Below are 21651 nucleotides of genomic sequence, written 5' to 3'. Positions count from 1 at the left end.
TCGCATCTTGTGATCCATTCATCTATTGATAGACATTTAGATTGCATCCATATTTTGGCTTCAATGAACATAGTGATGCATATATCTTTTTGAATTAGTGCTTTTGTTTTCTTTAGAAAAATATCCAGAAATAGAATTGCTGGATTGTATCATAGTTTTATTTTGAATTTTTTGAGGACCCTCCATACTGTTCTCCACAGTGGCTGCACCAGTTTACATTCCCACCAACAGTGCAGGAAGATTCCCTTTTCTCCACCTCCTCACCAACACTTGCTATTTCTTGTCTTTTTGATGATAGCCATTCTGACATGTGTGAGGTGACATATTGTGGTTTGGATTTGCATTTACCTGATGATTAGTGATGTTGAGCATCTTTTCACGTGTCTTTTGGCCATCTGTATGTCTTCTTTGGAAATGTGTCTATTCAGGTCCTCTGCTCATTTTTTAATCAGGTTGTTTTCTTGATGTTGAGTTGTATGAGCTCTTTGTATATTTTGGATATTAATGCCTTATCAGATCAATGTTAAATAATTTTTAAAATTATACTTAGAGTGTAGTTTTTTCAATTTACTTAATAGGAGTATTTAATTTTGTTAGATAACAGTCACAAATCTGGTGCTTTTCAGAATTTAAAAGTCAATTCTTGGCTAAGTCTATATTAGCAGAGTGAAGCAGAGAAAAGTAGGATAACTCCTAAGAAATCAAGGGATTAACTCCCCTCCATGTTTCACTTTTCTTTGACAATTTTTTTCATGGAGTATAAATTAGACAAATGCCAATTAAGCACAGACTCTTAAGCCAGAACAACTGCAGTCTGAATCATGACGATCATTTACTAGTTGTCTGACCCTGGGTAAGATTCTTAACTTTTATGAGTCTCAGCATCCTTCCCTATAAGATAAAATGATAAAGCAAGGTTATTTTGAGGCCACAATGTTATATAATGTATGTGAAGTCCCTTTTATATTGTCATAATAGATGCTCAATAAATGGTAGTTTTAATATTTTATTGTAAAGATACAAAACATATTTAAGGACTCTAAACTATCATTGGATTGAATATTATTCCTATACTTAAAATGTAGAATTACAGGGTTAAAAGGACTCTCTATGTTTTAAATTAAATCTCCTGCCCTTTGCTAAGATTACACCAAAATTCCTCAGGGAAGTAGGAGTTATCTTCTATATTATTCTAAGAGGTTACAGGGAAGGAAACAGAATATTTTCTACATTCATATATCTTAAATATTTCATAATTTATAAGTCAAGTCTTTTTTGTGAAATTTCATTTCACTAGGTATTATAATATCTACTATCACTTATTAAAAGTGTCTTTTTTTATCTAGAAATAATCATCATAGTTCATATGAGTGTAACATCTTAGAGTTTTGTAAATGTTTTCATATACAATATTTCACCTGATCTTTACATTGTCCCTGGGGAGGAAGGCATGATAGGTATTTCTAGAGCCATATCTAGACAAAGGAACTAAAGCTGAAAGTTGAAATGATTTGTCCTGGACGCTGATCACCTCATTAGTAGAGGCAGAGTCAGGGAATGGCTCCACGTAACTTGCTAACAAAACAAACAACCACTGTCAAAGATCCTTCAGTGAAACTGGAAACTAAGTGAAAAATCTAAAATTTCAGGACCAACTTTTACTCAAGATATGACAACAAGCTGTACACAGCAAGAAAAATAAAGCAGAAAGGCAATGCTAAGAGTTTTGAATTTTAAGAATTTTTGCAAAATGCTTGGAAGTACTAAAAGTATGGAGAGTGATGCTGAAGAGCTTTTGAAAGTTGAGCTGACGAGATTATTAATATTGGGAGGATTTGTTTCCTATTTACCGTCGTTTATTCACTGCCTGCTGGAATCCTTGCTGCTTTTTTGCTGCAAGGCGGGAGTAAATTTTTAAGATCTGCCCAGACACCAGAAGAGGGCAGTATCTGCTAACAAGACAGAAGCCACGCTCTTTGGACACGGAATTGCACTACTCGGCGTAGCAAGGGTCTGGGGTGTCATCTCATGTTCCAGTGTTTGCAACGACACTAACAAAACAAAAAATACAGCACCATCAAGGGAAGGAAGGAAAGAAAGAAGAAAAAGAACATTCATTTTTGGATGAAGACAACGTGAAAGTGTAGGAAAAAAATATTTTGAAACACTGTGTGTCAGGTTCCCAGCTAAATGCTACAATAAACAAGATAAAATCCCTGCCCTGGAGGAGAGGAGTTAAGAAAAGAACTTCTGCTCCAACTGGCTGCGTTCTTGTGGCCTGTTTACCTGTTAGTAAAATAAATACTTGGGATCAGATGGCCATGCAATGACGGGTCTGGTGGCCAAATCCTCCAGCTCTTTGATGGCAAGAGTCCAGTACAAAGGCAAATTAAGCATCCAGGAGGAAAGAAAAGGGCATAAATGCCAGTGTGTTCCATGTAGACCTAAGGTAAGTACATATATATGAACAATGTATTTCTTTTGCTCATTCAGATGGAATGTGTATACATTTTCATTAATTATTCTCTCAAGGATCAGCAGAAAAAATATGCTCATGAATGTGGAACAAGAAAAATGTCATATCAACATTTTTATTGTTGGTTGGAGTATTTTCTACCCCTATAACCCCCCTATTCAACTCAGTTCACTTCCCCAGTGTTTATTGAGCATCCTCTACACTTAGTAGGTGAATACCTACCTGGAAAGAGGGGCGAGAATAGGTGAAATCGAAATGTCCAAATGTGGAGACAATCTTTTCCAAGTGGTATAATAACAGGTATACATAAAGTGCCCAGATGAGAAAGACACTGCTTCTCGCTTGGGGAGCCGAAGAATTAAGGGGTGTTTGAGATGGGCCTTGTCCGGTTTTGATGGTGGCAGAGGTGGGATGGAGATCTGATAGGTGTGAAGGGAATTTCAGGTAGAGGAAACACAGAGGCAGAGGTGTGGAGTGTATTTGGTATGGGCTATAGAGTTTATTTCCAATGCGGGATCACAAGGCATGAGGTGGGGGTAGGATGCAGGAGAGGTAGTATGTGGGAAGAAAAGGCTGGAAGGGACAAAACAGGGGATAGCAAGGAGGGGTGCAGGGCCTGCTGAGTCTTTGTGCCATGCTAAAGAGTCTGTCTATATGGCCTTAGTTTTTATATTCCATCCTAGTCAAAAACTGGGACAGTACTCCATAAACCAAAGGAAAATGGTGAACATTACAGAGTACATATGTTTAGATTTTGTGTGTATGCATATGTATATTTTTTTAGACTTTACTTTTTGAGAGCAATTTGGGGTTCACAGCAATTTGAGGGGAATGTGCAAAGATTTCCCTTATATTCTCCTGCCCTCACACATGCATACCCTCCCCCACCATCAACATCCCCTATCAGAGTTGTACATTTCTTATAATTGATGAATCAACATTGACGCATCATGATCACCCAAATTCCATAATTTATCTTGGGGTTCAATCTTGGTGTTATACATTCTAAAGGTTTGGACAAATGTATAATGACATGAATCCATCATTATGTATCATGAAAAATATTTTCACTGTCCTAAAAATCCTCTGAGATCTGCCTATTTACCTCTCCCTGTCCACACCCCATGGCAACCACTGATATTTTTACTATCCCCATAATTTTGCCTTTTCCAGAAGGTCGTATAGTTGGCTTTTCAAACTGGCTTCTTTCATTTAGTAATATGAATTTAAGCTTCCTCCATGTCTTTTCATGGCTTGGTAGCTCATTTCTTTTTAGTGTTGAATAATATTCCATTATCTGGATGTATCACAGTTCATTTTTCCATTCGTCTGCAGAAGGACATATTGGCTGTTTCCCAGTTTGGGCAATTATGAATAAAGCTGCTACAAACTCCGTACACAGATTGTTGTGACATATGTTTTATGTGTGTGTATAAAAGGTCTGACATCATGGTTAGGTGGCTGCTTTCACAGGCTCATAGCCACTGCTTCTCTGATGAAGATGATGAGAATGGTGATAACAAATGTCTAAACCATGTAAAATCCAGTTAGCTGATCAGAATATCAGCGTTACAGGAACCGGGCAAGCAGGCAGACAAGAGGCAGCTTTTTTCCGGGAGATAATTTCTTTAGGAGACTGTGGCATCAGTGAGACAGCCACGAGCTGAACAGCAGTAGAAATGCAAGGAAACCTTCATTTTCCTTCTACCGTCTTCCAGACACTATGTGGAAATCAGTTTCTTCTGCTGACATGTGTGTGTTCTGATCTAACCTTCTGGTATTGTACTCTACATCGATATTTATTTCAGAAATACTAGATTATTATGAATGATAAGACATTTTCTCTTAAAAATAAGGTTCTCTGTATTTTTCACATGATATATAGGCAGGATTATTTGGTTTGGGACTCATAAATGCTGTCAGGAAAACATGAGGAGATAAAAATTTTGTCTGCATCTGGGTGGCGCTAATGCATTTTAGCTGGAGGATCATCTGGGAATTTAAACAACATTTGGAGGTATCCATGGTGATATATAACATGGAAAATGCATTTTTTAAAAACTCTATATTTGTTCTTCTCACCCTTTGAATATGTTGCTAGTCCAGCAGATTTTAATAATTTTAGTGACAGACTTTTTAAAAAATCCTACCAAAGCTGAGAACCCTATCCACAGCTGAGAACCCAGTTGACAGAAAAACAGACATATCTACATTCCTTTTCAGAGGAATTTATCAACACTGAAACTCAGTAGACCAAGGTTCAGAGTCTTTGCCTCAGACTTTTAGAAAGTGGCAAAGCCACTGTGTTTTCTTTCCTTAAAATGTCCCCCTCCCCATGTTACACTTCCTCTTTCATTTCTGTGCTTGGACAGTGGTTGTTTCCTAACCAGGTGATGACTCTGAAACCCAAAATGTGGTTTTATTTAGTGTTCTGGGGAAGTCCTGTGGCCTGTGATTCCACTGATGCTTATATAAACACATGGCTATTCTGACTAATCCAAGATGGTGCTGGGAGAGGAAATTTCTGAAAGTCTTGTTCCTTCATAGAAACCAAAAATAGGATTGTCTTTGGTAATGAAAATGTGCAGTCAAATTCCATTTTTGTCTTTCATCTTCTGATGTTTATAAAGCCCTGGCAAGAATGGACCCAAGTATCTTCTTTGGACTCAAGTGACTTAAGGAAGTAACTACCTTATTTAAGTTTTAAACAAGAAACCCCTTACCCTGTGTTCTTAAAGCAGGAGGGCACATTTTACACGTGTTTCAGATCTACAGTCAGGGCTGCTCAGCAGAGCCCTCCCCTTGACCGCCAGCACACACTGCTCACATTTCATACAGCGTATGTATGTGTGCAAGGCATGCTGCTAAGATCACATTAGAAACCCACTTAATCTTCCCAACAACCCGAAGAAATACAGAAATGTTATTCTGCCTACTTCAGAGGTAAGGAAACTGAAGGACAGGATGCTGAGTTGCTTACAATGGTAAAGCCAGGATTTACATTCAAGCAGCCTTGTTCCAGAGTCTGTACCTTGAACTCTGTGCTATACTGCCTCTTATACACAGCCATTATTTTAAAAAGTAATTGCCTGCTAACAACCCAAGTGCCCATCAAAAGACATTTGGATTAAGAAGATGTGGTATATACATACAGTGGAATATTACGCAGCCACAAAAAGAATGAAATTCTGCCATGTGTTCCAACATGGATGGACCTAGAGAATATTATGCTTAGTGAAATAAGTCAGACAGGGAAACACAAATACTATATGATATCACTTATATGTGGAACCTAGAAAATAATACAAATGAATCTATATGTAAAACAGAAACAGACTCACAGACGTAGAAAACAAGCCTATGGGGAGGACAAATTAGGAGTATGGGATTAACAGATACATACTGACAGATACATAAAATAGATAAGCAACAAGGACTAAAAAAAACTTAAAAAAATTTTTTTAAAGTAATGGCCTGAGATAGCAGTGGAACAACTCTCCTATAGCTTCCCTTTTGTGGGGATCTGCAACCCAGGCCCAGGCATTTTCCCAGCTCCTCTATCCCTTGAAGCGTTTCTCTTTTTTTCTCTCTCTCCTTCTCCCTGCATACCCCCCCACACCTCCCAGTCATGGAGCCACTACACAAATGCCATTCAGCTGTACAGTTGTCCATTTGTTCAATTAGTCCTAACCTCTAGGTTCGAGGGAAGCAGCAAGCCCCAAACCTACCGCAGGCAGCATTCCCATTGGACGTACAATAACAACTCAAGTTTGTTTTTACTATGAAAAGTAGTCGGAGATTTCACTTTCTCTTTTTCCCACAACTTATAGAAGGTCGATATTTAGGGGCTGCAAATAGGAATGGTGAAAACTTACTTATGGACTTTTTCTCCCTCCAAAGATTTTTCAGTTTTGTTCTGTTGTTGCTTATTTGTTTTGTTTTCTAGAGATGTATATTTTGTGTTTCCAATTCTCTCTCTTGGCGAGTTTTTCTATCTATATAAGAGCTCTTAAAGCTCATATTTCCAAACTTCTGATTCTTCTCTTCCTTTGGGACTAAAATACTCACCCCCACTGGAACTTCTTCATATTTGAGAGTCTCTTGAATTTCAAGACCTTGACTTTATAGCGTTAACTAGGTCATTCTTAAAACTTACACCTTATACAATAGTTTAACTTAGTTCAGGTGTTTTGATTGGTCCATTGTTTTGACAATTACAAGAAACACCACTAGAGTTTGAAGAATTCAACATCCCAGACCTTCTTCACATCTAAACGAGCAGTGGTACCTGGACCAGGACAGTGGTCCTCATAGCTGATTGGCCAATGACTGACTAGAAACTCTCCATGATGGTTTCTCCTGTAAGTATACCTGATGCTTAAGGAAAGGAAGAAAATAGCCAAGAAATAGAAATATTCTCTCCTTAATAATAATTTTATATCTTCAGTTAATTTTCACAAGGTGAAAAGGTAATATTTTCTAAATATCAGCCTTCTAAATCAATTTGAAAAAATCTCCAGGTTCGACAATAATTGTTTAATGTATATTTTGTTCTTTTTTATCTTCATGTAGGATGTATGTGGAGGTCACAGTACATGAACAGATGGAATATATGGCCAGGGCCAACTAATTACCATTAAAGACAGGGGACCCATTGTCTTTCTATAACTCCCATCCATCTACCTTCATTTCTGTCACCATGGTACCTAGTGGTTCAATTAATGAGTGTTATGAACAAACAGTTCAACAAAATCCACTTCATATAATGCTCTGCTTGGTGCTCTAGAAGCCACGTATGAATATTTTCCAGATCAACTTCCACTCATAACGGAGGTGAGAGTGCAGGGAATTTTGTGCAAATTGTTTAGTTTACAGACAAGTGGAGTGAGAATTGGCATATTTTACATTGCATTATGGACATTCTTGTGGTTTCTAGCTACAAGGGCCAACTCTAGAATGTCTCAGAAGTTTGTGCCAGAGGAGCATTCAGGAAGTATATAATTTTTATAAGCTCATGTGTCATGTGTAGCATGCTGGGGATTTCAAAAGAGCAGGCATTCTTCCCAGACTTGAAGTAACTCCTGCTTCTTCTTGGAGCAGCCATTTCTTGATAGAATTGGATGGAACAAAACCAGGAAGTTCTGAGCAGCATGAAAGCTCTCAAATCTGACTTGTGAGTTTCTCAGGGAACCTGTGACAGAAGAGCACTGAAAATAGGTACAACTGAATTGCCACATGATCCAACCATCTCACTTCTGGTATGTTTCCAAAAGAATTCAAAGCAAGATCTTGGAGAGAGATTTGCACACCCATGTTCATTGTAGCATTCATTATTCACAAAAGCCAAGAGGTGGAAGCAACTCAAGTGTCCATGGATGGATGAAAGGGTAAACAAAATGTAGCAATATCTGCTCTCCATATTTGCTGGTTCTGCATCTGAGGATTCAACCAACTGGTGGCTCATGCACTATGTTTAAAATCGGAGGTTGATTGAATCCTCAGATGCAGAACCTGAGGCTATGGAGGGACTTCTTAGGGACTTGAGCATCCTTGGAGTTTAGTTTTCATGGCTGGTCCTGGAGCTAATCTGCCACAGGTATGAGGGATGTCTGTAATACATACAATGGAATATCATTCAGCCTTTTGAAAGAAGGAAATCCTGTCATAAGCTGAACGTTGGTGAAGCCTGGTGTCAGAAGCCAGTCACAGAAAGACAAATACTGTATGATTCCACTCCTAAGAGGTATCCAAAGTAGTTAAACTCATAGAAATAGAAAGTAGAAAGGCAGTTGTCAGAAGCTTGGAGGAGGGAGAAATGGGGAGTTGTTTAATGGGTATAAAGTTTCAGTTCTGCAGGATGAAAAGGTTGTAGAGATGTTCTGTACAACAATGTGAAGATACTTAACACCCCTGAGTTATGCACTTAAAAATGATTAGGATGGGCTTCCCTGGTGGCGCAGTGGTTGAGAGTCCGCCTGCCGATGCACGGGACATGGGTTCGTGCCCCGGTCCAGGAAGATCCTACATGCCGCGGAGCGGCTGGGCCCGTGAGCCATGGCCGCTGAGCTTGTGCGTCCGGAGCCTGTGCTCCGCAACGGGAGAGGCCACCAACAGTGAGAGGGACGCGTACCGCAAAAAAAAAAAAAATGATTAGGATGGTAAATTTTGTTATATATTTTTTACCACATTAAGAAAATTAGATATTACTGTCCTTTCACCTTGAACTGATGGGTGTTAATGAATTCAGCAGCTAGTCTGGGAAGGACACTCGTGAGGTAATTTTTATTAGAGAAAGCTATTCTCCAGCTAAAAATACTTGCATTAGAGTTGACCAGTGTGTAGAACGACTCCAGATCCTAGATCCCAGAGCCCTCCTGGGCTGCCCGATTGCCTTGAGAGCTACTGTGGACAGCCTGGAAACTTCTAGGGAGTCTCTGAGTTCAGATGTGGAAAAAGGCAAAAAGTGATATAAGTAAAGAAATGAATGAACAAACTCGCAAACATGCTTGACTTCTTGGAGGTATTTCTATGGGAAGATGTTTCCTCTTAATAGTCTACTTTGGGGTAGTTTCCCCACAGTTCCAAAAGCTGACCAAACTTTTACCTAGGAGGGACGGTAAATGAATTCATTCCTAGTACGCAAGAGGAAAGTGAAGTCAGAAACGGTGAGGCAATTACTCAAGATCTTCCAGAGAAAAGATTAGAAAACTCCGTTTAGGAATGCCAGTCCCAGTGGTGATTTTAGACAAAATCCTTTCTTGAGTGCAATGTGACAGAAAGTCATTGTTAACACACACACACACATCCCTCGAATAAAAGTGGGATTGTTCTGGTTGAAATGAAAGCAGGGGTGGCAGGGTGGTGGTGGTGTCATTTCCCTTCTGCACACTCCATACCCACCCCCGAGCCCTGGAGGCAGGCCTGTGGATGCCCAGGACTCCGTGGGGTACAATCTGAATTTCACCCACCACACTATCCTTTTCACATTACAATCCACCTCTAGCATTTACAGACTACTTTGTAATTCTTGTTTACATGTCCCTAGGAAGGAAGTCCATAATAATAATGGCCCCGTATACTGAGTACTCATTATATACTGGCTTGCTTGCTAAGTGCTTCACAGCCTTGATTTCATTTAATCTACCGCAGAAAGTTGCTTTATCCCATTTTGCAGGGGTAAGAAACTAAAGTCTGCGTAACTTAAAAAGCTTCCTTAGGCCAACACCTGGAGATGGAAGAGCTGGGATTCAAACTCAGCTATGACCAAAGGCCTGTGCTAGCAACTAAAGTGGCAATTTAGATTGGGAATGATTCATCTTTGGCTGAGATTCCTTGGGTTTATGGACATCTTTTAAAACTGCACATTTCTCCGGAAGGATTAATGACTATCCATTATTCACATGTAAGTCTGAATTCTTTTTTATCTGACTGCTTTACTCTTAGCTCTTCACTGGAGCTGAGAGGAATCTAGTGTAGTGACTAAGACATCAATTATAGTCAGACTGTTGAGTTTTTAGAATCTGTGGAATCCTGGGCAAGCTGCCTAACTTCTCTGTGTCTCAGTTTCCTCATCTGTAAAATGGACATCGTAATAGAATTTACCACGTAGAACTGTTGCATGGATTAGATGAGTTTATGCCTATGAAGTATTTAGAACAGTGCTTGGTACATAAAAAGCACTAAATAAATATTAAGTATTATTATGAACTGCAGTGGAGGAAAGGGTATTAAATTTGTTTTGATTGTCCCTGGAAAGGAGGGAAGGTAAGTAATTTTTAAGCATGGTTTGGGCTGCTGGCATGGGAGCCCAGGGCAGATGTACTGCGAGGGCTCTGGGCATCGGGTGGAGGCTTCCACCCTGGCTTAAGAGTGGTACAGGCAAGGGCATTAAAGAGCACATTTCAAAAATGTGCTTCAGCCCTGCTCTATCTCTGGGTTAGGGCAATAAAACCTGTGTTTCTTTCTCCTCTCACCTGCATCTCTTGGCCTCTGATCTGCACTCAAGTTTAAGCCATAGATCAGCTGTACTATCAGTTAGGAAGGATTTTCTGAGCTGGCATAAGACTTTGGCCATAACAAAAATTGAAGCATATTACCTCAACTCAAAACTTACTTTCCAGGGCTTCCCTGGTGGCGCAGTGGTTGAGAGTCCGCCTGCCGATGCAGGGGACACGGGTTCGTGCCCTGGTCCGGGAGGATCCCACATGCCACGGAGCGGCTGGGCCCGTGAGCCATGGCCGCTGAGCCTGCGCGTCCGGAGCCTGTGCTCCACAACGGGAGAGGCCACAGCAGTGAGAGGCCCACGTACCGCAAAAACAAAAAACAAAAAAATCCTTACTTTCCAATGAATGATTACGTGTTTGGTCAGCTTTTCCCATCCAGTTCTCAGAGCTCAGTTTCAAAAAAGGAAAGCCAAGGCCAGATAGAACAGACATCACAGCATGGGAGAAGGAGTGAGAACCCAGCCCTGAAGTAGGTGAGAAACCAAAGTTTCATTTCCTTAAAGGTTAAGAAGTTGGACTAAGCAGACACTTGGTTAAGGAATATGCTTCTGAGAGAGTTGGCAGGTTACCTCTGGATAGACGCACCTGAGAAAGGCAGAATCCAGTTATTATTTTCTCCAGTTTGCCAGAAGATGTTAGAACTGACGGTCCTTTATAACCAAATTCTGGTTAATTATTTAATCTTAATCAGCAAGCCCCTTCTCAGATCACTAATTAAACATAAGGGGAAAATAAAAGACGCAAAGATATATAATCTATAAGTTCATTTAATTTGATTTAAATACTATGGGGATAAAACTCCATTTACTATGGGGAAAAAAGTCACCTCTTCTTAGAGTTCATGGTGATCAGTTGCAGATTTGCCCCTGGATCTCTTCTGCTCCCCCCGCCCGCCACCAACACACTGCCCCCTCCCCCAACCCTGTGCCGGAGGGGACTACATTTCCCAGACTCCCCTGCCACTCACTCCCGGGCTGCTTGGCCAAGGAGTCACTGGTGGAAGATTGGAAGATTGAAAGGCACTGAAAGAAACCATGTGCTTCCCAAGTCCTCTCCTGCTGAAGCTGTGCTGCCCTGTGGCTCCAGTTCCCTCTGTACAGCCCCTGCCTCAGTAGTCCCAGCTGCTGCCAGCAGTCCTCACAGTTGTCCCAAGTCCTGCCAAAGACCCCTGGCTCACTGCTTCCTGCAACTCCACTTCCTCAACAGGATAAGCAGTTTGCTGCTATTGCTAAGCTCTGGGTTGTTTCCGGGGCCCCATCTGGCTCCTTCTCTCTCCCAGTGTAACCAATTCCCTGTATCAATCCCCCTCAGTGTGAAAGATCTACAAGGGTTTCCATTTTTGCTTTTGTTTTATTCCAGCAAGTGTCTAACTACTACAGAGAGAAAGAGCTCTGGACATAACTTTAGAAACCAGGTAGAAGTAGCACTATTTCTACTTACTATTTTTGCATTGTTTAGGGCATATTATCTCTTTATTTTTGTCTCCCTTAATAGATAGTTTTATGGAGCAAACAATAAATCAGCACATATTTCTTGAACACTTACTTCCTACAGTGCACTTTAGTAATAATTGTCTAATGAACAATCTGCTAGGACAGTGGCACTCAGCTCACTGCAACAGGAGACAAGTGCAGTTCATTCGAATTAAGGCAGCTGAAGGCCGAACTTTCTAGATTCTGGCTGTCTTCCTAGGCTTTTAAGATACCTGTGTCATTCCCTCTCACATTCAGATCTGAGAGTGAGGTTTGGAGCATTAATGCTGCCCCTTAGAACCTCCCACGTCCTGCCTAAGTGCTTCACTGACCACTGTGAACCCAGGAATCGCCACAGGAGCAAGTTAAGTCCACAGCTGTGGAAGGCTGTACTGACGGTGCCAGTCCATAATGGCCACCTGCCCATCTGCAGTATACTTAGTTTTTTTTTCCTTCTTAATAGAGTAGCTTTAGAAGCATTACAACATCTGAACGTCTACACCAAAGGGGCCAGGGATGACCTCATTAACAGGATACTCAAAGATAGCCCTTACCTCAAACTCTCTAAGAGAAAGACGTGTGTTTTCTGTCCTTCAGAAGATGCCCTTTTGGTCTGGACACATTTCTAATGATTCTGCTTTAATAATCATATTTATATAGCTCTGAAATACTAGAACTACTCAGGTGGGAAGTTTCCCTGATGAACCACAGGAAAAGATATCAGAATCTCAGAGCATAATAAAAATAGTACAAACTAAGCTTATAGAGTACTTTAGAATTTGCAGAGTATTTTCATAAACAGTGGCTCAATCTTGAGGGTTTTGAACGCTGTTCTGGCAAAAAAAAGATAAGACCTAGAAGTGCTGTTCTCAAATCATTTCAGAATTGAAATGCAGTAACACTTTAATGATGCTGTACTCCTGTATAGGCAGATATTTTCTTTTGATATAATATTTGCTGTCTTTCAGGGAAATCCTTTATAAAATTTGAGTCTTATTTTAATAGTCAGAGGGGAGACAACATCAGACTTTCTGGCTATGGAGTCTCACTGTGTTGGAAGGAAATTTTCAAAATTATTTGCCTAGGTAAGCAATTGACTCCTTTTGCTTTAGTGGGCTGTTTTATCATATCAAGTATTCTTGCTATATCTCTTAGTAATAAGGCTTTTTAAGTTGTCCTAGTTCAATAGTGACAGGTATAACAATAGAGACAAGTGAACTCTAAGACATGTACAATGTCAAATTTACGCTTCTCTATACAATGAGTTTACTTTTTTTCTTATACAAGAGAACTTTCCACTGATTTTGTTTAAACTCTTCTAACCCCAGGGCTTTATCTAGTGTAAGATTTTATAAATTTTTATGAAATCCCGAGACTTTCATAAATGTAAAAACGAATCCAATTTGATTCAGACCTGTCTGATCCCAAATGAATTCTGTACCATTTCACTGTAAAGCAACTGGCTGCCCTGTTTTAGACAGAAGCAAATATCTTCACTAGACTTCAACACTCAAAATAATGGCTGTACAATTCATTCATTCATCAAATTCTTTCTGAACATCTGCTATCCCCAATATTATGCTGGGGTGATGACGTAAAGGAAGACACGGTCCTTTATAGAGCATTTGTCTAATGGGGGAGACTGATAATTGAACTCTTCACTTTTATCCGAATAGACTCTTGTCATAACTCTACTGCTGAGGGACAAGTTGTAGGTTTTCAATGTAATAATAGCAATAATAATATCTGACTTGTATATATTATACACCTATATTTATGTACATATATACATGTATGCTATATACATTGTTTATTTATCTTTTCTTCAATGTCTAACACAGAACATGATAGAGGGTAAACCCTCAATAAATATTTCCTGAATTAATAAACTAAAGAAATGCAATTTGATTTAAAGACTAAAAGAATCCCTATCAAGACTATATACACTTGAATCACTTTTCTGTACACCTGAAACTAACACAACATTGTAAGTTAACTATACTTCAATTAAAAATGATTTTAAAAATTAAAAAAATAAAAGGCTAACAAAATCCGCACCATAGGAAAAATCTTTTTTACCTCAGTCTTTGGAGGCCTCCCAATATATCACCCATGGAACGTAATCTTTAGAATGAAGATCTCACACCTCAACTCCTTCTTTTCAAATCAACTTAAGAAATATCTTTTGAACAACTACTGTGTGCTAGACAGTGGTAAGCACTGAGATAGAAAAATGGCTTCAGTAAGGTCTCATCCTCAACAAGTCTTTCCTGGGAACTCAAATATAATATGGAAACAAAGATCTGTGCTCCTAAGGATATAGATTGTACTTTATTTATCTTTTTCTCTCCAGTGCCATGGCACATAGCAGATATTTAGTAGAAGACTGTTGAGTAAATAGATGAATTAACAGATGGAGTAAGACTTAAAATGAGAATAGCAAGGAAGGAGTAATTCTCACTTGTATGCATGAGGGGAAAGGAATTTAGTCTAGAAAGGCTGCAGATTGGAGGTGACAAGTGAACTTGGTTTTGAAAATGAGATGCTTTTAAGATAAAGAAGGGGAGACAAACGTCACAGTTGAGGAGGCAGTAAGAACAGAGATATGGGAGAGGAAAAGCACATGCTTGGAGTGGTTCCCTTTGGGAAGCTGGTGGTCATATTGGCTCTCCCTGGTTGGTGAGAGCATGGTCCCGTTGTAACATCATTCTTTCATCATGGAGGAGAAGCACCCTAGTCTAGCTTTCTAGAAGAGCTAATTTCTCCCCATTTCACTTCCCCGACTTATTTGGTTCTCAGTTTGGGAGGAAGGCAGAGTAAGAAATGTCGGAGACAGAAGAGATGAGGAAAAAATGTTCAAAACTCCTCTATGGCTCATCCCCAGGATCAGCCAGGGAACTTGATTCTCTATCTCGACTGCTTCATTCTGATGTGCACCTGAGTAAATTCATAATTGATTCTTTGGATTGATGCCAAAGTTGGAATATACTATACCTCAGCAATCACAGATTGAATCCAGAAGGACTTTATTGAATCCAGTTGTTAGAGAATCAAAAAAATCCCTTTCCGTCCCTCAGTTATTTATAGGTCAATCCAAAAGAAAAAAAAAAAAAAGTCCTAGTGCTATCCAAGCTTGCTTTCACATGGGCCAAACCAGTTTTAAACAGTTACTTACAACATCCTGCCAATTTCCATTTCATAACAAGCATGAAGTTAACATTTTTAAGAGAAAGAACAACTTCACTAGTAGCCCAGCTACGAAGAAAAGATATTCAACCTTCTAATAAAATAGTAATGCTGCAAGCTCAGCGGCTCATAAAACATTTACAACCTTCAGCCAGTAAAGTGCAGAACAAGAGATTTAATGTTGCTGCTTGATGAAATGAAGGTATGCTTGGTATAAATATCACCCCAAAGCAAGTAGCCTGCAGGGGGTGCAGGAAGAAAGGTCCCCTTGTGACTGCAGGTGTCTATTTTGTAGTTAACCAAGGTATATGGTCCCTTTCTGACATTTTTCTTTGATAACCTAGAACTGAAACACTAAATGGGATGGATGGAGAGAGAAGGCATTGAGCTGAGAAGACAGTCCATGCCACCCTGTGTTACAACTTCAATGAAACAATGTACATTACATACCAATATGAGTGGCGCAGCCAGAGGCACACCTAAGGTTGGCCTTGCCTAACTCAGGTGTCTTTCTTTTTTTTAAAAAAAATACTTATTTACTTATTTGGCTGTGCCGGTCTTCCTTGTGGCACATGGGATCTCTCAGTTGCGCATGCGGGATCTTTTAGTTGCTGGCATGCAAACTCATAGGAGCTGCATGGGGGATCTAGTTTCCTGACCAGGGATCGAACCTGGGCCCCCTGCATTGGGAGCGCAGAGCCTTAGCTGCTGGACCACCAGGGAAGTCCCCTGCTGTGTAGGATTCCCGCTGCTGTGGGAGATGGGGCGGGAAGAAGAGGCATGTATCAAGTTACCCAGAGGTAACTCTCTGCATACTCTGTGTGTGTTTGAGTGAGTGTGAGAGGAACGGTGAGAGCCCCGGCAAGCGCTGAGTTGTTTCCTTCTGCTTTTCATTTGGGACTATGGCTGGGCATGCGTTAACATGAACAAATCCTTACTTTATATAATAACAGGAATTTGTATATACAAATTGTGTATTAGAAAATAGGGATTTGTTCTTGTGTGCTTTCAATCTGAGGATTTGTTTTTTGATTCTGGAAAATTCTCAGCTATACTAATTATCTACTACCGTGTCCTCAATTCTCTACTTTGGAACTTTTATGTTATATCTATGCTGAAGTGTGAATCTAATCTTTTCTATCTCATGTTTTTTCATTGGTTCCTTGTTCTGGGTAAATATCCCAGCATACCTTCTAATTCATTAATTCTCTTTGTTCATCTAGAGTTTGTTTTGTTTTGTTTTGTTTTTATGGTACGCGGGCCTCTCACTGTTGTGGCCTCTCCCGTTGCGGAGCACAGGCTCCGGACGCGCAGGCTCAGTGGCCATGGCTCACGGGCCCAGCCGCTCTGTGGCATGTGAGATCTTCCCGGACAGGGGCACGAACCCGTGTCCCCTGCATCGGCAGGCGGACTCTCAACCACTGCGCCACCAGGGAAGCCCCTAGAGCTGTTTTTATTTTTTCTAATTATAGTAGCGATACTTTTTATTCCCAGGACTTTTTCCTGGTTCTTTATCATATCCACTTCCTATAATTTCTTATTTTGCTAAGTTCTTTTTCCCCCTTTAGCTCACTGGGAGTTTTAACATGTTTCTCAGATGGCTGTATTATTTCTATCCTTTCGGGGATGAATCCCCAATTTGCTCAGTATTTTGGCTATCATTTACGACATGAGTTCCATTTCTGCATTTTAAACTTTTAATTGCCATGTCATCTTGAGTGGAAATTTCCTTTTGCTGGTGTTTGTTGCCCCACTTCTCTTGCTCACCTCTCCTTGCCTCGGAAATTGAGATTACTCTCACCCGGCCTAGGTCCCCATTCAGAGCCAAGCTCTGTGGCAGCAGTTTGGGTCTCTTATCTGTGGGAGCAATGCTGATCCCACCTCTTTGCCAGCAGGTGCCCTTGGGCGCAGGCTCTGCCTGGGAGACCCCAGCTTCTCTCTCCTGCTGCTGGTTATTGGTGACAGGCTTGCACCACAGCTGCAGCTTTTTCTAAGCTCTTTTTCTAAAAGGGCAAAGTACCCTGACCCTCTGTGTCACACAGCCAGGCCAACGCCACGCCCCACCCAGAAGAGGTGCAAGTCTGTTCCGCCACGCCTGAGAGCTCCCAGCAGCCGTGCTAGTTTCCTATTCTAGAGCCAAGAAGACTGGAACCTCCACCATCCCTCATTCTCTTATTTCTGGACCACAGAGATATTCTCTTATTTTTGAGACTGTTTATGTATTTTTAATTAAAATAAAAGTTTTAACTTATCTTTGTTCTCGTCATGAAAAAGTACTATGTCCTATTAAGAAGGTAAACAATGCTGACCTGTATTGCAATTGGGTTAAACATAACATTATTTCTTACCAAAAATAAATGACAGAGCTCTAGAAAATTTAGTGGATAAAGACAAATCTAAGGAACAAAACCATTCAAAACTGCCATACAAAACCACTCATTGTTAACATTTTGGGGTGTAACAATCCATCTTTTCTCTCTGGCTCTAAAATGCCCACACTAATAGAAGGTCATTCTTGGTTCTGTCACTTGAGTCATCTATAAACATACAGCTATCAAATGTAGCTTTCACCCACAGGAACTGCAAATGTGGCTGCATTGTAGGATTTCTGCATTTTCATTTTTTGTTACTGAGGTGGAAGTTAGGAGGTGAGGAGATTCTGATTTACCTTGATATGTGGAAATCTTTTGCTGATTTTGCTGCTAACATTGCAGAAACAACTGATTGTGATGAGCATGAAGGTAAATAAGTTACTTCTCAGAGGACAGACATTTGCTGGAAATTGCCCTACTGGAAATAAGGGGAACCTGTCTTGGGCTGGGGGGAAGTGTAGGCTTTGACTTCTTGTCGGGGTCGGGGGAGCAGTCTCTGCTTTCCCACTACTTTGTTGCTTCCCCTCTTCGTTAGGAACACCTTTAACCTACCTCTTCTATTTGGTCAGACTCCTTCCATAAAACAGGAAAGGCTATCCTCAGCTGTAAGGATGCCACTTAATCCCAGATCATTTTACACAAAGGAGGCTTTGGGTGGCTTTCTAGGACCAAGGTAAAAATAAAATCAAGAATAAATAAAATCCAAGTTCCTGGTGCTTTTCAAGCTGCTCTAAGAAGCAGCATTTCCCTTCCATCATGACAGTATGATTACGGTAGGCTCACAGCAACCATGGTCCCCAGGAGGAGAGTAAGAGAAGGCAAAGCGCAGAGAGAAGAAGGAACTCGAGGACAGCAGTGGAAGGAGGAATCCAGAAGAACTGGATGCCAACACATGACCTGAAGACGGAGACGAACAGATATTAATGCTCTACACACCAACATTGGATTATTCTTAGCATCTGTCCATAAACATGTGAAAAATAAAAATAACAAATTAAGATGAAAATTGCAAAAAATTTTTCATGAAGTGGAAACGAGGCATTTGTAAGGTATAAACCATCTAGTACTGAGAAAGTCTTAGGAAAGTGGGGAATTAAATTAAGAATATAAGTAGTCTGAAAGCTAGAGAATAAAAGAGAGAAAATGTTCAGGTTCCTGAAGGAAAAAGGTCAGGAAAAGATAAAAGGGTGTGAAGTGAAGCTGAATAAAGCAATATAGTTCTTGCTGAGAAGAGTCAGGAAAGACAGAGTTTATAACAATGTCAAGAGAAGCAATGGAAGAGGAAGTGGAAATAAGGGAAATTTAGACCTCCTTCTAATTCAGAACTATGTTCATATTTTCCTAGAGTTAATGCTTACTCATTCACTTCAATGCCAATGTGTGTTTTATTTATTTATTTATTTAAAAAGACACATTTATTCAGCTTCATGATCAGACTATTACATTTAGCCATCAACAGTATGGGTGCAAAAAAAAAAAAAAAACCTACATTAAAACCCTTTGTTGGAATGCTTTACCCTTTCCACAGAACAGAAACTAAAATACCTGTTATACAATTAGTCACAAATACAGTCCTCAATTTTTTTTGCCCATACACATGAGTATTGTCTAAAAAATGTCTGTCTTCTTTGTAGCAGCTAGGCCCTGCCACCACTGCGTTTGGCTGAGTTCAGAAATCTGTTGTAACCTGTAGCTTCCCCATCACTTCTCTGGCTCTTCTCTCCTGCTGAGCTTTGTTTCCTGGCAGTAATTAAAACCTTCTGCCACTGCCAGAGGCCCTGCTGCTGCTGGAACCGCCATAGCCACCTTGGTCTCATGGTTTGGCAAAGTATTGGCCTCCACCACCACAGGGGCCAGCACTTCTGCCTCCAAAGTTTCATCCCTTCATGGGTCCAAAATTTGAAGATTGATTGTTGTAATTGCCAAAATGTAGCTTCCGTCACCTCCAAAATTGCTTGCATCATTACCAAACCCATTATAGCCATCCCCGCTGCCACCACAGCCACCACCATCGTGGCTGCCACCGAAGGCATCTCGACCACTGACGTTTCCTCCACGACCAAAGCTGTCATTCCCACCAAAGTCCCCTCCAAGACCACCACCAAAGTTTCCAGAACGACTTCCAGCTCTTTGGCTGGATGAAGCACCAGCCATCTCTTGCTTAGATAGGGCTTTCCTTACTTCACAGTTGTGGCCATTCACAGTGCGGTATTTCTGAATGACAAGCTTGTTTAATGAGTCATGGCCATTAAATGTTACAAAAGCAAAGCCTCTCTTTTTGCCACTGCCTCGGTCAGTCATGATTTCAATCACTTCAATTTTCCCATACTGTTCAAAATAATCTCTTAGGTGATGTTCTTCAGTGTCTTCTTTAATGCCACCAACAAAAATCTTTTTTACAGTTAAGTGGGCACCAGGTCTTTGAGAATCTTCTCTTGAGACGGCCCTCTTTGGTTCCACAACTATTCCATCCACCTTGTGTGGCTTTGCCTTCATGGCTGCATCCACCTCCTCCACAGTGGCATATGTGACAAACCCAAAGCCTCTGGAGCACTTGGTGTTTGGATCCCTCATTACCACACAGTCTGTGAGCGTTCCCCATTTGCTCAGAATGGCTCCTCAGACTCTCATCGGTTGTTTCAAAGATCACTTCTCTGAGGAGGAGCTTCTGCAGCTGTTCAGGCCCTTTGGCAGTCTCTGACTTAGACATGACGGCAGTGGAGGGGGGAGACATCAACGATGTTTACTCCCCAGCGTCCACTGGCAGAAAGGAGTAATCTAATGAACATATCTCCCAATGCATGTTTTAAATAGTGAACTATTTATAGGGCACTTACTCTTATGTTAAGAGCTGTTTGATCATCTGAGGTCTGACTGAAAAAGTAAACAAACAAAAAGTTCCTATTTTCAAAGAACTAAATCTAACTGGAAGAATGCAACAAAACCAGAAACAGCTGTGGTGCAATTAGTTTACTGGTGCAGACGGATGACAGAGAACTTGAGTCTGGTGGTTGCAGGAATGCCTGGAGCTGATGTGGCAAAAGGGGTGGGACTTGATTTGAATAAAAAGAAGAGGAGGGGGGAAAGGAAGGGTGAAGAGGAGAGAAGAGGAGGGGCTATTACAGCCCAGAAGCTCTTGCACCCTCAAGGCTAGCACTGTAGCTGGCCTTTTATAGAGGATCAATAATGTTTGTTCATAAAAGGAGGGAAGATGGATGGGGGGTAGGGGCACAGCTGAGCTGCCTCAGGGGACAGAGAGGAAACGGACCTAGAAACATGACAAAGAGGGGAAGCAGATGATGGAGGGACTCACACATAGGCAGAGAGAGTTTAGATTTGATAGAGTAGGAAATAGAACTCCACTAAAAGTTTTCATTTTATTTTTTAAATTAACATACAATAAAATAGACTGCTTTGTGTGTGTACAGATCTATGAATTTTAACACTTTTATCTACCACCATAATCAGGACACAAGACAATGTCATCACTCCAGAAATCTCCTCTGTGCTCTCCCTTTGCGGTCACACCTTTCTTCCTTCCCTAACCTCTGGCAACCACTGGTGTGTTCTCCCTCACTCTAGGTAGTCATTTTGAGAAGGTCATATAAATGGAATCATACTGTATGTAACCTTTTGAGACTGGCTTCTTTCACTCAGCTTAATGTTTTTGAGATTCTTCTAAGCGTTATGTGTATTAATAGTTTATTCCTTGCTGAGTAGTATTCCATTGTTAACTTACTCATCCATTAAACTAAGACATTTTGTTTCCAGTTTTTGATATTTATGGATAGATCTGCTATAAACAATTTGTGTACAGATTTTTGTGTAAGCAGAAGTTTTTATTTCTTTAGGATAAGTACCCCTGGCATGGTATTTCTAGGTCATATGGTAAGTGTATGTTTAACTTTATAAGAAACTGACAAACTGATTTCCATTTTGCATTTCCACCAGAAATGTGTGACAATTCAGTTGCTCTGAATCCTTGCCAGTATTTGGTATTTCTAGTGTTTTTTATTTTAGCCATAAAATAGCTTTGTCACATATTGTGGTTTTAATTTGCTTTCACCACTAGCAGTTGAGGTTGAATTTTTTTTTTCATGTGCTTATTTGCTTCTGTATACTCTCTTCAGTGAAGTGTCTCT

At 40.5% G+C, this 21651-nt stretch overlaps 1 pseudogene across 1 annotated transcript; it reads right to left on the bottom strand.

Moving 5' to 3' along the window:
• Nucleotides 1-19393: 19393 nt before the first annotated feature.
• On the bottom strand, nucleotides 19394-20219 carry LOC307061562 (heterogeneous nuclear ribonucleoprotein A1-like; annotated as a pseudogene). Its single transcript has one exon. The product of its transcript is annotated as a heterogeneous nuclear ribonucleoprotein A1-like (transcript).
• Nucleotides 20220-21651: the final 1432 nt, after the last annotated feature.

This window comes from Hyperoodon ampullatus (assembly GCF_949752795.1).
Source record: "Hyperoodon ampullatus genome assembly, chromosome: 12".
In the NCBI taxonomy this organism is placed as follows: Eukaryota; Metazoa; Chordata; class Mammalia; order Artiodactyla; family Ziphiidae; genus Hyperoodon; species Hyperoodon ampullatus.
This window is presented reverse-complemented; position numbering and strand designations above follow the sequence as displayed.